We start from the raw sequence: 17,197 nt of genomic DNA on the forward strand, positions 1-17,197 counted from the left end.
GACTGACAGTTATTCAGTATTGGTCTGTTTAACTTCATTTGAAGGGCCAAACCCTGTGATTTCTCTTCAGCAACAAAATTAGTTAAAATGGTCAAATCCTTTTTTGTTTAATGCAGTTTTGTATCAATTATCTTTTTAAAATTACTCAATGTTAGTTGAGAAATCAGTCTGCAATTATCCCTGCCATCCATCCCCTTTGGCTTCACTATTTCTATCAGAGAGCTTTGCCTTTGGCGATATAAACATATGGTGTATTTTGCAAAAATTTATTCCAGTGCTTATAAAGTCATAGTGTATTAGACTATGGTTACATTTATTTAGCACTGGAGTTATTGCATAAGAAGACCAAGCCATACATAACTTTGTATATGCTACAATTTTATGACAATAATTATTTGGGGGCAAATATGCTAGGAAAAGTCAGCTCATTTGTAAAATGGTGGGGAAAAGTGTTTTAATGCTGTACTTTGAAATTTTCAACTCTTAAGCAGTTTAAAATTTTTCAGGAGTACAAAACTTTCTGTGTGCATTTGATAAGCTTTCTAGGAAATCCTGATTAGAATAACAAAGAGTTTCTTCAGTTTTTACACACGCCTAAAAATGCATCATTGTCTTTTAGATTTGAGTATTTGAATACAATGCAGTTAAAGAGAATATACTGCTCAGATTAACACCTGGGTTTAGAGGACCACAGACCTAAGTCCTTAGGCCACTTTGCTATATGCTGGATGCATGACTTTGAAGAATTACTTCTCTGTACCCTAGCTTCTTCCTCTAAAAATCGAGAACAATAATAATTCTAAATTTATGGGATTGTTATGAAAATTAAATGATATAATAAATACAAACCAACTTTTACTCCGGTATATAGTCATAAAAACTTCGAATATAAAAAACATCACAAATTTTACATGTCCAAATCAGAACACTTTTTTCCCCCATCCAATAATCCTCCCACAATTTTTGACATGACTCACTCCCATTCTTCCTTCAGTTCTTTGTTCAAAGATTATAATGAATAGTATATGGTAAGGATGTAGTTCATTTACTAATGGTGCCATGGCAGAATAAACTCATTCTTCAGTACTCTGTAGAAGTTTTAAACAACTTTATGTCTGAAAAGGTGGATGCTAATTATTAAATCTGAGTTTTTTTTTAAAGATTAGCAGTCTTAAAAACAAGTATCTTTGATTTTAGATTAGGGCCTTATTTTATTTATTTTATTTTATTTTATTTTATTTTATTTTCTTATTTTTTAATGTTTATTTATCTTGGAGAGAGAGAGCATACGTGTGCATGTGCACAAGTGAAGGAGGGGGAGAGAGTGAGGGAGACCAAATCTGAAGCAGGCTCCAGGCTCTGAGCTGTTAGCACAGAGTCAAATGGGGGCTCAAACTCAGGAACTGTGAGATCATGACCTGAGCCGAATTTCTAGGCTTAACTATGTGAACCACCCAGGCACCCCAGTTTATTTTATTTTTTTAAAGTTTATTTATTTTGAGAGAGAGAAAGAACATGTGTGCAAGTGGGGGAGGGGCAGAGAGAGAGGGAGAGAGAGAATCCCAAGCAGGCTCATTGTTGTCAGCATGGACAGGGCTGGTCCCAGGAACTGAAATTGTAATGCCCCCGATTTCGAATCCGAGAGACCACCAAGGAGCCGATACCGATGCAAACACACGAGGGTTTATTTGCAAGCTCGAGCTTGGGCCCAAGTATACCCGACACAGCGGAGCAGGGACTTGGACCCCTAGGTTAAAAGGCATAGCAGTTTTATAGGGGCCAGTGGCCAATGAGATTGTAACACACACAGAAAGTTGCATAGTCATGCCAGTCCACACGCAGGTGGCCAATTGAATTACAATTTACCCTATAGTAACAGTTTGAACTAGCCTATCACTCTGGTCAGAATTGGCGCGCAAGTTTGGGGGGCAAAAGGCAGGGCTTACATTCTTTGGCGGTTAGGGCTTCTGCATTCCTATTTGAGCTGGTTTCCAGTAAGGGTGTGCACAGCGGCTTGACTAGGGTGGGGGAGTGTCTTAAGCAATAAGCAGGTCATGTGGGGGTTATACATGAGATGGTGGGTGTAGCACAAAATGGAGTTAGTCTTGCTCTGCTTGTCCAGGGATAGGGGATTTTGGTTAAATTCCTTGGGTGCCACAAAATCATGACCTGAGTCAAAATCCAGAGTCTGATGCTTAACCAAGAGTCACCTGCATGCCCCGTAGGGTCTCAATTTATAATAACAACTGTATTATTTTCAAAATGTTCTCTTTTTTTTAATGTAAGCATGCAAATATATAAAGTATTTAATCAACATTTGAAAATACCTCTTTTACAACATTTCCTATTTCTACTTATTCAGGTTTTCTAATGAATAAAGTGAATTTAGGGAACGATTTCTTTGTATTTGATGCATTTCCTATATTTAATAAAAATAATTGTGGAGTACTTTATGCTTAAGTTAGTGGAATGAATCCAATTATTTACTTTAATAAGGCTTGTCATTTATACATTTTTGAATATAAACTGGAAAACACTGGCTTTTGCTAAGATCACTTTCATTCATGGTGACAGATAAAAGAGCTTTAGTCCTATTTGTATTAAACACTTTGGTGTACTTTAAGAAATAAAAGAAGGTCAATGTGCTTGAAGCATAGAAAGTAAGAGGAGAATAATAAGTAATGAAAAGATGTTAGTACTCCATGAAAGATTTCATATTTTACTTATATAAATATTTTTGAATATGTTAAAGTTTGTATGTGTGTATAAGTTTTAATGGCTATAATATAACAAGAAAGGATTAGGATTACTTTTAATATTAGCATTGGCCCACTTTTGCAATTTCCAAAAAAGATGTTTAGGCTTAGTTACACTTTTTTTTTGTTCAAAGTTTCAATATTTAAATTTTAGGGCCTAAAGCAAACTATGCCTTCACCACATCTCTCCTCCTAGCATCTGCTTTACAAAGGCCTGAGCATACTGAGAGAAGAGGAAAAAAGAGTGCTTTTAGTGGTGGTGTTAATAGTCACATTTATTTCCATTTTATTTTTATAAATAATGGGATATTTCTTAAACATTAAGGTAGTACAGTAATATTCATACCTTAAGGTAACTTAAAACATGACTTTAAAATACAATGAAAAGCTATTAAGAGTTTTATGCAGGTAAGTTACATCACCTAAAACTGTTTCTAAAAGACTCTTCAAGAACATTTTAAATTTTTATAGGAAAAGAATTAAAGAGGTGGTTAAAAGATTATTGCAGTAAAAACAACAAAGGATAAATGTATATATTTGTTATATTTATTTATTTATTTTTAATTTTTTTTCAACGTTTTTTATTTATTTTTGGGACAGAGAGAGACAGAGCATGAACGGGGGAGGGGCAGAGAGAGAGGGAGACACAGAATTGGAAGCAGGCTCCAGGCTCTGAGCCATCAGCCCAGAGCCCGACGTGGGGCTCGAACTCACAGACCGCGAGATCGTGAGCTGGCTGAAGTCGGACGCTTAACCGACTGCGCCACCCAGGCGCCCTATCTTTGTTATATTTAAAATATATTTTTGAACTACGATAGAGGAGAGGAATGTCCAAACTGGCTTCCATGTTTATATCTAGAGAGACTGTGTGGAGATGGTGCCACTAGCCAGGACAGGAAGGTCATGAAAGAGTAGTGTTGGTGAAACGTCTTGTGACAGGTATTACACGGAAAGCTGTTACATGGGCATTTGGACATATAAGTGAAGAGCTCAGAAATATATCCTAGATGGGAAATAATTATGCCATTCATCAATGGAATCATCATGTTTAAAAGTTGGCTGTACAAAATAAAAGACACAGTTGGTGTATTGGTCACTATTTAGGATACAAGGATTAATTATGAATTTTCACTAAAATATGCTAAGAGATAGATATCATTAGCTTTTCTATGGTTTTCCTTTCATATGTGATGTCAACAAAAAGGATATTCTAGATATTCAAGGGCTTTGAAAAAAATCACCTCCATGACTCTTCACGGAAAATTTAATCAAGATGTAATTTAAGTGACCAGGAGATGGGTTGAAATAAATCCTGATTTGGAAACCATGGTGTAATGGAACAGACAGTGAAAAATGACACCAGTAAAACATGAAGTTAAAAGCAGCAAAGGCATGCACATAAATAACTAAAATAAAATGTAGAAAGTAGTATGTCTCCTGAGAGATGACGTACAAATAAAGTTCAATTTGGTATAGGAAATTGGAAAATTTTTTGAGGGCAAAATATCAGGGATATCTGAGACAGGAGATGACTGTAGAATTGGGCCTTTCAGGTAATGAGGATTTGAACAAGGAGGCATAGGAGAGAAATGATTAAGTGCTTCAAAAACCAGCAAGAACTGGTTACATATGTAAACTCCTCCCTATGACACATAAGCTCCTCCCTGTGAGAGGAGCAGGTGTCCCAAGTGGAGCACTGGGTGACTCAGCAGGACAGCTAGTTTAGACCAAACTGAGTGAGGCTTTCAGTTTATGTATCATTTAACTATCTTCCATCAAATGGACAATCATTACTTCTAGGTGCAACCCAATAATTTTAAATTATCCTAGTAGAAATAAATGAAATCTTGCTTTAAATTTTATCTTTAAGAATTCAGTTGTAACTGTCTGACATTCAAAATAAATTGTTCATTTTAAAGTAGGATTTCTTAAGTATTAGATCTGATGTTTATGCAATATCCTGTAAGGAAAAATACAGACACATAGGAAAATTAACAAAATAAGAAGGAAACAAATATTTCCAATTTAAATTTTCTCAATATAAAGAGAATGGTCATTTAAAAACATGATTATAAGGCATGAGTGGCAAGTCACTGCTAATTAACAATAAAGGAACTGTATAATTAAAGAGAATTCTTAAACTACTCATGTACTTAGAAGATGTAAAAATTTACTAAAGGAGCTTCAGTTTGGTCAACAGAGTGTAGTTTTAACAAATAGATTAGCTTTAAAATGTATTATTCTTCAAAATAAAATTTGATGAGTATGGGGTGCCTGGGTGGCTCAGTTGGTTAGGCTACTGATTTCGGCTCAGGTCATGATGTCACAGTTTGTGAGTTCAAGCCCCGCATCGGGCTCTGTGCTGACAGCTTGGAGCCTGGAGCCTGCTTTCGATTTTGTGTCTCCCCCTTTCTTTGCCCCCTCCCCTGCTCACACTCTGTGTCTCTCTGTCTCTCAAAAATAAATAAACATTAAAAAAAATTGATATGTAAATTCCTAGACACAAAGTTGTTCTACATATTTGCAGTATGATATATGCTGCATGTGAATGTGAAACTCCAGGACATATACTTTTATAGATCTTTTACTTATTTCAGGGTCATGGTTGTACCAGTGTTAATATTAAATTTTTAAAATATTAAATACACAAAACAAGTAATTTAATAAATATTTGACATAGGAGAGTTAAAATTTTCTGTTTTTAATCCATCATAATTTTTTAAATAGCCTTATTTTTAGCTTATTTTCCATGAGCCTTCTATTTCTTAGTATAATCAAATACTTCCTGACCTTTTTTCCCCCCTTTTTACACTCTTCGTAGCACAGGCTGTGTAAGTTTTTGTCAGCACAGAGTCAGAAATCTATAGGAAATTTAAACAGAACTAAAGAAAATTGGGCAAAACAAAAAAACAAAGATTGCAGCAAAAATTATGCCTATAAAAAACTTTTTATTATTCTTTTCTGTCTCATCACTATCTATACTTGGCATATCCAACCACTTTTGTTCTTTAAAACTGAACTCAAAAAAAACCCCAAAAACTGCACTCAGATGGCATTTTCTCAGTAGTCTTTCTTTTCTGTTCTCCCAGAATGTGAGATAAGAGTCAGGTTATATATTTGAAATCTGTCATAACATAAACCTCATTTGTGTCTAACCCTTTCACTCCTTTGCAAATTTTAAGTTACTGTTTTGTCCTAAGTGGAGAGAGATAAGTGTCCCTGTCTCAGGAATTTCTATGAGGATTTAACGAACTTGTATATGTAAAGAGCTTAGAATTATTGTATGTTTTACAATATTTCCATGTTGTAGTATTAATACTTCTGTTTTCTGATCCTTATTCTCTGATTTTTCCTTAAACCCACTCCAATGAGATTATTCTGTATCCAGAGCACTGAAAATCTTCTTGTCAATACCCCCATGGCACTAAACCCAATGTTATTCCTCAATTCTCATCAAATTGCAATACTATTGGACTGAATCAATTGGTAAGTCCCTCACCGGGAGGTTTCCAGGCCACTCTCCACCATTGTTGTTTTTTCCTCTTCAATCACTGGCCACTTCTTCTCAATCCCCTTTGCTGATCCCTCGTATCCTCTGTCTCTTAAAGGTGGAGAGACCCAAGGCCCATTGGTCTTTATGCTCTGTACTAACTCCCATGATAATCTTATGCAGCCTGTGTGCTCAAGGCTTTTATATTTGCATCTACCGTGAATGCAGTATTTGTCTACCCAATGGTCTATTTAAAATATCCATTTAGACATCCAAGAAACATCTTGAGCTTGGTCTCCTTTGACACCAGTTACCCCATCCCAACCTGCTCTGGTTTCAGTCTTCCACACACTGCAAGGCAGCTCTATCCTATTTGCATAGGCCAAAAACCCAGCTGTCTTCTTTGTCTTCTCTCTTTTTCTCACACACCTCATCAAATCCATTCATTTGGATTAACTACATTAACTTTAAAATATATAGCATATAGAATTAGACATTTTTTTTACCCTTCCAGTATTGTTTTTTTGTTCCAAGTCTGGATTATAACAAAAGAGCTCCCTGATTCCATTATATGCTCCTCTAGTGTATGTTTTTAATATAGAAGCCTGCATGATCTTTCATAAAACATACTTAGATCACATCCCTTCTCTTCTCAAAAATTTACAGTGCCCCCCACTGTATGTCATTTAGCACAAAAAAGTGTATTTAGAATATCCTGGAAATTTCTACCCCTTTTCTTTACTTCTTTGATGTCCACCAAAGCCCCAGTGGCTTCCTTCTGAATGTTGAGCTTGCCAATTAGGCTTTTACCACAGGGCCTTTGCACTTGCTCTTCTCTCTACCCATGATGTTCCTCTGTCACATATCCACAGGCTAGCTCCCTCATCAACTTTAATCCTTTATTCAAATATAACTTTCTAAATAAAGAGGTCCCTCATGGCTGCCTTATGTTAACTTGCAGCACTCCTTCTCTTCCTTGCTTTCATTTTCCCAATACATTAAATCACCATATATTTTTTCCATAAATCATACAGCAACAAACCTTGTCTAGGAAAATCGTTTTCAAACTCTTTTGACTTGACAAGTAACTTTGGTCTATTTATTGCTTTTCAAGAGTAACATTTAATTTAAACAATTTATTCTACAATAGTGACAAATCTAAGATTTTCTGTTAGGAAATCGTATCCCATTCCCCTCCTGTAGTTTAGCTCAATGAACTCTAAAAATAAAATTTCAAGTAATAGTAGATATACATTGAGTTACTCCTAAATAATACTTCAGAACACAACAGGCCTTATAGTAAATCTGAATGTAGGAATGATTCCCTACAGATGCTAGAGACCAACCACAGCCATTGTATTATTAGTTACACCAGGAAGCCTTGTCACAGTGCATGACTGCTGAACCTGGAAATATTCTGAAATGTCACAGACCAAATCTCCATTGCTTTATTGATACTACAGAGACCTGTAAAGATATTTTAAGTTCGATTGACATTTCTGCTTCCTGAAAACTTCAGCTATCGATAAACTAATGTTCTCTGGGTCTGTTGTTGCTTCTTCTTATATGTATATTGTCTCTTGCTAATACTCTTTAAATAGCTGTAAATTTTGTTTAATTCAGGGAGTTTGTGTATTACATATAAACACCAGACAATAAACTATGTAGGTATTGAATAACTTAGAAAAAACCCCACAGTTTCCACATTTTTCAAGATGTTTAAAACATGCACGGTTCCTAAACACTAAGAACAATAAAAATTAAATTATTTATTTTATAAAATAGGTGTTTAATTTGATAATGTTTAATTAAAAAGAAAACTGGGAGTATGCTTTAAACATTAAAGTGTGAATTGGACAATATAGTCAATAATCTAGATAACTGAATTTAAACCAAAGAACTTCCATGCTTATTTCCAAAATTTTAAGCATTTTGAATGACAATCCCTTTTTGCCTGCTTATTGGGATATAATTTTTGTATTCTCTACTATGTGTATGCACAGCCTTAAAATCAGTGAGAAAATGGGGGGGGGAAAGCTAGTTGTATGTTCAGGAAATAGTCCTTAAAGTCACTGATTTAATGCTTACATTTATAATCATGATGTTTTGTTATTTTAATATGAAACGAATTTTTATTTGAAAAAATTGTTCAAGCTCTTCTATACCAAATAATCTAGAAAAACATTTCCTAAGTTAGATTTCCTAAAGTGTGTGGAATGTGGTAGATTCTTGCTGTTTTGTTGTGTCTTAGAATTTATACTGTATTGTAAAATGATTTCATGGGAGGCCTCACCAGTCTGAGGAGATCCTTTTGTGTAGGCAAAGGATGAATGCTAATACTTGTCCATCAGCATTCTGTTTCAACTGGCATCATTTTTGAAGCACTAACCTCCTTAAGGTATACATACTCCACCATCCATATCACAGCTTGACAGTGCCACTAGGTTAAGTCGTAGAAACTTGTACACCTGGGCCTACTTCGTTCTCCTCTCTCCTCACCATACTGGTTGTGCTTCATTCAGTAAACCACCGGCCTTCAAAATTCCTCAGAAAGGAAGCAGGCATGAAGCTCTGAGTGGATGTATATTACCAAACTACTGAGGGCAAATGTCAATTTCTCAAGCATATTCCCCTACCAGTGCAGTTCTGGGGTGGGCCTAAGAGTTTCTGCAGCTTTTGAGACATCTAACCAGAAATGATCAATGACAGCTCTCTCTTTGGTAAAAATCCCATCTCTCTGAAAATGAGCTCCACTCAGTTATTTTGGTGAGCCACACCTCAGCACCTAACAGATTCATTTTCTCCCTCCAAAGTTCTCCGTTCTGCCTATATGGCTGAATTGGTGGGAAGTAAAGTTGAAATGCTACTTTGGCTACCCTCTGAACAAGTAGGTGGAGTCCACAACAGGTTTGGGGTGGAACTCTGGCAGCTTCATCATTGTTTTACAATGTGAATAGACTTGTTGTCTATTGTCGTCAAAATTAAAAAGAAAAAGATTGATTTAACATATTGTAATATAGCTCAGTTAACCCACTGATGTACTAGGACTTTCCTGTAATACATGAGTGAAAGGGGGTGAGAGTTATGAAGAACAAACACTACAAAAATTACAGAGGAAAAAAATTCCTTTAATGTATGTAGAAGGTTACATTCTGAGAACACAGAACCACAAATGGGTGTGCTAATGTAAATATAAAATTGAGGACCTATTTTGTGCAACTATGGATAAGGTATTAGCTCTGAGTAAAGTCTCACTGCTTATAATCTTTTATGAATGCCTCATTTAATTTATTCATTCCCTGCGCATGGGGATGTCTGTTAATATGTATTTCATTGAACAAGACTCACTTTGCCTTCCATTTTTCCTGCCGTCTACCAAGCACACACCTGATATGCATGCATATGAAGGCTAACACAAAAATTACTATATAACCTGGCAGAGTGATTTATTAAGAATTTCAAGTGGCAGAATAATCTGAGAAATTAACTGTCTACTCTTATTTTTTTTTCTCCCATAGCACAAAAAAATGTATAAAATGTTATTCTGTTCCACCTTCCATTTGTAAGAGGGAGCTCTATTTCTGTATTCTTGAATTCTGGGTTTCTTTGTTTCCTGGGAAAGAGGGCAGAGAAGGTTCCTTTGCATGTTAGTGGCCAATGGAGAGAAGTTGTCAGGCAGAATATAAAACCAATATGTATTAAAAAATAAATTCCCCGGAGCACCTGTGTGGTTCAGTTGGCTAAGTGTCGGACTCTTGGTTTCCTCAGGTCATGATCTCGCAATTTGTGGGTTCGATCCCCGCATTGGGCTCTGTGCTGACAGTAGGGAGCCTGCTTGATACTTTGGCACTTAAAGGTCTGTGGTTCTTCAAGGACTCTTGTTTCTCTAATCTCCCTATGGGTGCCTTTGGTTAATTATGACAATTCCAACCTTTCTAGACATTGACATTACTTTACTCCTGCTGGCATAGTCTCAAAATTTCAAGAGATACACAGAATCCTAATTCCCTCAGAAGAATCCAAAAGAAACACACACACACACACACACGCACACGCACATGCACACACATATACATATACATATACATATATATACATTTATTAGCAACTTTCCCTGTTTTTGTTGTTTTAACATACCTGTGAAATATTTCTGTTCTTTCCAATATGGTAGCCACAAGTTGTGTGTTCTTTTTGAGCACTTAAAATGTGCCTAGTGCACTGAAGAAAATTTTAACTTCCATTTAATTTTAATTAACAAAATTAAATTTAGGTAGTAAATATAGCTTGTGGATACCACCCAACAGTGAGATTCTATGGGAAAAGTCGGTTTTACTTAATGAAGTGTAAAAAGAAGTGTAAAATGAAGATCTTAGAGAAAATCTTAGAGAAAAAAAAGTACACACATTTTCATTGCAATTACAGACATGTGTAAAGCTCTGTTTTATAAGTTAGAAAAAGCAAACTGAAAATGGGAAAATGGCAGTTAAAGCTAAATACATATATTGATTACTTAGAAATTTAGAAATTATGGGCCACAAAATTTTCTGATACAAAGAGGATAAAAGAAAGTAAAAGACTTCATTACATGCAGATGATTAATGATTTTATAACATAAGTATTTTTAGAGATATTATAAAACATTATGAAGAGTCTTCTATCTCAGAATCTGAAAATTCTCAAGATGCAAGTACATGAAACGTGAAATTTTCAATCACTGACTAAATGTTCTCTGAGTTGTCTGTGAAAACCCTGCCTGTGACACACGTCAGTAGAAAGTGCAAACCATGGAAAGGGGGATTCTGTTTTTCAATTAGCACATAAATCTAAAGTTGATATTCAGAGTTCAGTACTTTTATTGAGATTACAATTTTGCTTTCCTTCAGCATCATAAATGTAGCAAGGAATTAATGGTAATAAACATAAAATCACAATATACTATTAAATTATTCTGTTTTCTTGAAGACCTTATGAAAATTTATTTTAATATGAATACATGTAGCATTTCATAATTATGCTAAGATGTGCATAGAAAATAACTTGTAAAGTTCTTATTTATCTAGTAGGGAATTTCAACTTCTTTAGTAAAGTTATATTTATAAATTGTTTGCTTCACTTCACATTTAAGTAATTACCAATGAGTTTCATTTAGGATCTCTAAAAAAACCAGTGTGCTTTATGTTTAAAATTACAGACATAAATATCTGAGATGAATCTAGCTAATGTAAGGACTTTTTTGTTTTCTAGAAATTATCCTCTAATGTACATTTATATTTAATATAATAAAATTTATAGTCATGAGCTTTGAAAGGTCACTAAAAGATACTGAAGATAAAGAGCTAAATATTTTATCATACTTGAATGTTTATGTGAGTATTTCATTTAGAAAAGGGTTTTCCTATAAGACCAATGTTGTATATTTCACTACATACAATATTTGCCTCCAGAACTAGTTAGCAAGAGTTATGGAGTAAGTCTACTATGATGTAATATATCAATTACATTTCACTTCTACACCAGTATCTCCTTTTGTTCTTTGTTTAGACAGTGCTGTCATTTATGAGTGTGTGTGTGCATGTGTGTGTCTGTGTGCCTGCATGACAAAATAATCCATTTGAAAGCTAGTGAAGGGAACACTAGTTGTGTTTTCTGTCAATTCAATAAATATTTTAAAACTAAATTCTCATAGAGAAAGTAAGATGTTATAGGCAAAGCATTTTTTGCATTGTGTAAAGTAAGAATAAAAACTGTTATATATTAAATCATACACTTTCTATGGGGTTTGTTCATCATGACATGATATATTCCAATAAGGTCATGAATAATCCTGACTAAGCCAGCTTTCTGAAAAGAATATTATTTATCTCATTTGCTCTCTTTATATATAGAATTTTGAACACAAAGTTCTAGGTGGGCCCAGTTGGCCCAATATAAAGATAATATACTTTATATTATCTAAATGGATTTTTATTTTTATTTATTTACTTTTTAATGTTTATTTTATTTTTGAGAGAGACAGAGTGCAAGAGGAGGAGGGGCAGAGAGAGAGGGAGACACAGAATCCGAAACAGGCTTCAGGCTCCCAGCTGTCAGCACAGTGCCCGATGCGGAGCTTGAACTCATGAACTGTGAGATCATGACCTGAGCCGAAGTCGGACACTTTTAACCAACTGAGCCACCTGGGCACCCCAAATGGCTTTTTAAATTAAGAAAATTTTGTAGCTACTTTGGAAATGGTTTTATTATTTATTATGTGTGTGTGTGTGTGTGTGTGTGTGTGTGTGTGTAAATAATAAATGTGTGTGTGTGTGTATACATATATATATATGTAAATAATAAATGTCACATTTTGGCAGTAAGTATAGAACAAACACCCATGAAACTACCATCAAACTTAAGAAGAAGACTGCAGATAATATTAACTCTCTGTGTCTCCCTGTACCCCATTCTTGCCTCCTCCCTCACACAGGTACTACTCTCCTTAATTATGTGATTATTTTGTTACTTTTTAAAAATATTACTTACCACTTGTGTGAAAAAGAAAACTTAAAATATTTTTAGAAGTGATATATACCTGTACATGATAGTAAAGTCAGACAGAATTAGATCCATACACTGATTTTCCCATATTATTATATCTGTATATTCAACATTTTTTATTCCAAACAACAAAAAAATCTAAATAAAAAGGTATGGGAGGTATTGTTGGTACTTTCTTTATAGTTTTTTTTTTTGTGGAGATTAAGTGACATAAGTGTATCTCAAATTCTCAGTGCAGTGCTTGCTGCATGCTGGATATTTTTATCATTATCATCATTATTTTATGTTGTAGTATATTTAGAATTCTTATTGATGATTTAATAACTATTTAGTCAGTCAGCATGGTTCAATCCAAAGCCTTGATTTAGTTCTCAAATAATATTTTTGCTGTCACACATGTTACTCTTTTAATTAAAGTGTTTCTTCCACAATTATTAAGAAGAGAATCATGAAAGAACGCCAAGAACAGTTGCATGGGAACAGCTTTATTCTTGTCCAAACATACCACATCCTACTCCAGTGTCTGTATGAAGTGAAACATGCTTGTGCTGACCCTTTCGTGACTTTTAAAACATTTCAGTATTTTACCATGTATTCCAAATCCCTCGTTACCACTTTCCTTTTACGAGGCCCTGCCAACGTGGCTGCGTTTGCTCTAAAACTGTGAAGATGGCCCGGTCATCACTGAGAGAGAGGTACTGCACACTCCCGGGCAATAACTGCCGCGCCAACAAGCACACGTGTGAGGAGATCGCCATTATTTCCACCCGGCAAAAAGCTTCGCAGCAAGAGCGCAGGCTGTGTCACACACCTGATGAGGCCGTTGCAGAGAGGCCCCGTGAGAGGTATCTCAGTCAAGCTGCAGGAGGAGGAGCGGAAAGGAGAGATAATTATGGTCCTGAGGTCTCGGCCCTGGATCAGGAGATCACTGAAGTAGATCCTGACACTAAGGAAATGTTGAAACCCTCGGGCTTTGCCATTCTGTCCAAACTGCAGGTCACTCAGCCTCCAGTTGGGATGACTTTCAAAACCCTCCATGGAGTCATTTGAATCTTTCAGCTGTACGGTAATATCTTCAGTATACCTTGGACAATAACAACAATAACAAGAGAAATTGGAATAGAGTCCCCTATTATTCTAAAATAATTTCCACCTATAATATTTACATATTATACATTATAGCTATTTTAGGGGATTTCGCTGTACACATTTCATGTATATGTTATATAGAAAAAAATATCATTTTAACAATTTCCTATTCTTAGGTTGTTGCTTAGCAGTGAAGATGCCATGTTTCTTTCTGTTATTTTTGTTACATGCATAATTTTAAAAGATGCAGTGCTTTATAATGGCTTTGAAGAAATTATTGCCCTCAAGAATTCTACTATATTATTAATATGTTACTCAATAGGTACTTTTTGAACATTCTTACTAAAATAGGCAATATTGTTTCCTCTATCATTTTCCTCTATCTCTTTGCACTAGTTTCATAAGAAAATCTGAGGATGTGAATAAACTGTCTTAAAAATAAAATCTATTTTCAAAGTAAGACAGAAATAAACATAAACAAATTTAAGATGATTTTCTAATTATATCATAATAAGGTTCTAACTCTACTAGTACAGCTGTTAGAAAGATACATATTTATCTGATGTGTTTATAATATATGTAATATATGTTTATATTATGAAGATAGTATAAAATATTCAGGGCAGGGGAATTTTCTGAGTTTTTCTGAGTTTAAAAGTAATGTAAGAACTCCCAAAGAAGAGTGTCAGTAGATTTTCATCATAAAATACCACAACTTCTCAGTATAAGAAAACCACAAATAAAATAAATAGCTATGGATCAAAATATTAAAATAAACTATGTTTAATTTAACTGTGTTTAAATGCCTCAGATGAATAGATAAGAAAACAGTAATGTGATAATAGATAAGTAAGCACACTTTGAACTGACAGTTCAGAAAAGAAAAATATTGATATTAGCCACAAATATCAAAAACCCATTGAACAGGAAGCAGCTGATAAAATTACGTTTTAACAGAAAGTTTTCATTTCTAATTCTCTAATACAATCCTATAGAGAAGCTGTGAACCCCGGGGTTCAAGATATATTTGTACATTTTCGTGGTCACATCTTAGGAGCTCTTTAAAAATTTAGACTGTGCGACGTAACAAAGTCTAACTTTTTCTCCTCTATGTGTGCCCGTTGCCCTTTATGATCCTTTCATGCTCTGCTTTTCAGTGGTGTCCTTAAGAAGGTCTTATTCTTGGATTTCAGTGTAACCTTACCATCTCTGCTATTAATTAACCTTTCTTCCTCTGAACTGGTTGCACATTCAGTGTGCATGTTTGTCTTTCTTTGTTCTATTGAGCTGTCTGTGAAATGCAGCAGAGGAACCAAGTCTCTCTCAGCAAAAGGGCACCAACTCTTTTTACAGCCTCCTCCTTGGTTCATGGATTCTCAGCGGTCAGCTTGAGACCATAATTGTGTTCGTATGTCACCACAGACTATTCTCAGGGGCCTGCCCTCAATTCCTTATACCCTTACAGAATTCTAAATACCATTTCCAGTCCCTTTATCATTTAAGTTTTCAACTAAACAACTTCAAGATACAGTTCTCAGGAGAGAACTGGGTGTGGAGGGTTTAGTGGGGGGGGGGGGAGTGTAGTTGAAAACTAGCATCTGTTGTGTGTGTATTCATATAACCAGTGGTCACACTGCAGAAATGTATCTGTCCTTCCATAACATATTTCTGAAAGAAGGGGAAAGTGACATAGATAACTCACAAACCCAGCAAGTCTCATTAAAATGGATGTTACAGGGTTTGGTTACTGTTTTTCAATCAGAGTAACCACAGTGGCACTTGATTATTTAGTGCATACTAAAAGAGGCTTAACTTTCTACAGAAAAACATCACTGTTGCCATTTGTCTAAAAAGTACTGCTGTGTTCTGGTTAATTAGTTTTAAAGAAACAATCATGGTATTTAAATATAGGAGGTTCTTAAAAGTGATACGGATCGAGTTTTCTTCTAAACATAATTTGGGTAACAGATAAAGGATCGGCCTTATACTTATTTCATATGACATTGGGTCAAGGTAACTATGTCCTCAAACTACATTTATAGCACCTACATGGAAGAATGATCAAACTGACTTGACCAGGCAAACCTGACCTTAGGAACAAGTAAGGCAACTTTGTTTATAGCAGCTTCTCCATCAGTTAGACAATGGGAGTCATGGAAGTTATGTTCATGCTTTAATGGAAAGCAGAACAATGGATGAGAATTTGACTCTAAAAGACTCTTCAGAGATGGAAGACCCTTAACCACTCAGTAAGCAAACTGGTGGCAGCAGGTATCAACACCTGTAACATTAACCTTCAGAATGGACTCCTGACAGTCATGGATCATTCTCTGATATGCGATTTCGAAGTCAGCCTCTGAGTTCCTTGGAGGAATTTAGTAATGTGGCTTTCTACCTCAAAGAGCCTGTAGAAACTTTCTGACCAGAAGATGAGTTACTGAACAAGGATTAGGGAACTTTAGCTTATGCTGAAAGACAGACCATAATTGAGTTGGTATTCTTGGCCTGAGTCTATTTGAGAGGTCTTTTAATGAGACCTAAAGGCTGGGATTTTCAAAATAATGACAGCAAAAACAAGCAATCAAAATAGGCTGGTTTTTTCCCCCTTAAGGAAGATTTATAGCAATTTGCCAAAACTATACTTTGTTGAGAAGTTTGTTGTTGTTGTTATTGTTGTTGCCTTTTTTTCTTTTCCTATAAGCCAGTCAAGTGTTTCTCTGCTGAGAGGTTGACTATGTGGGTGGACCACTCTACTCTTGTTTTTGTTACCTCTGACTTCTGATCTCTGAATTGCAATCCCAAGTCTGACTTGATTTTCAGAGTGCCAGCAAGAAAAGACATCAGAAATTGATGGAGTAAACTGACATACAGATTTTTCTTACTTTAGGGTTCTATCAGTTTTATTCTGAGTCACTGTGTTACATATTTCTTCAAAAATAGAGTGCTACTCTTCACAACGTGCTCTGGCCATGCAGTTTATGGTGATCTTGACATATGATACAAATAGACCTCAAAAAATTAGGAAGTCAGGGTGGAAGTGACCATAAAGTTAAATAAATCAAGAAAGGAGAATTGGGGATCGGTATCTGGAAGCTTGGAGGTTGCCTCAATTACAGAGACGAACATGCCTGCAAGAGATTGAGGAGTTCATTTTATATGTCTCAGTAAACATGATCAATTATCTTCCCATCAAATACAGCCATTCTCTTTCAAGGCTAGGAACCAGGGCCACTTCCATGGTTATAACTGGATACTTGTTGGAAAAGAGAAGTGGCAAAATGGGTATGCTGTTATATTGCACCTAGAAGAGAGATGCAGCTATCTA

The 17,197-nt window shown here is 35.3% G+C and overlaps 1 pseudogene; it reads left to right on the forward strand.

Moving 5' to 3' along the window:
- The window catches only part of LOC131483803 (small ribosomal subunit protein eS17-like), an 84,308-nt pseudogene extending 70,436 nt beyond the window's left edge, over positions 1-13,872 (forward strand).
- The last annotated feature ends 3,325 nt before the right edge of the window (positions 13,873-17,197 follow it).

Source organism: Neofelis nebulosa, chromosome 8 (assembly GCF_028018385.1).
Source record: "Neofelis nebulosa isolate mNeoNeb1 chromosome 8, mNeoNeb1.pri, whole genome shotgun sequence".
NCBI lineage: Eukaryota > Metazoa > Chordata > Mammalia > Carnivora > Felidae > Neofelis > Neofelis nebulosa.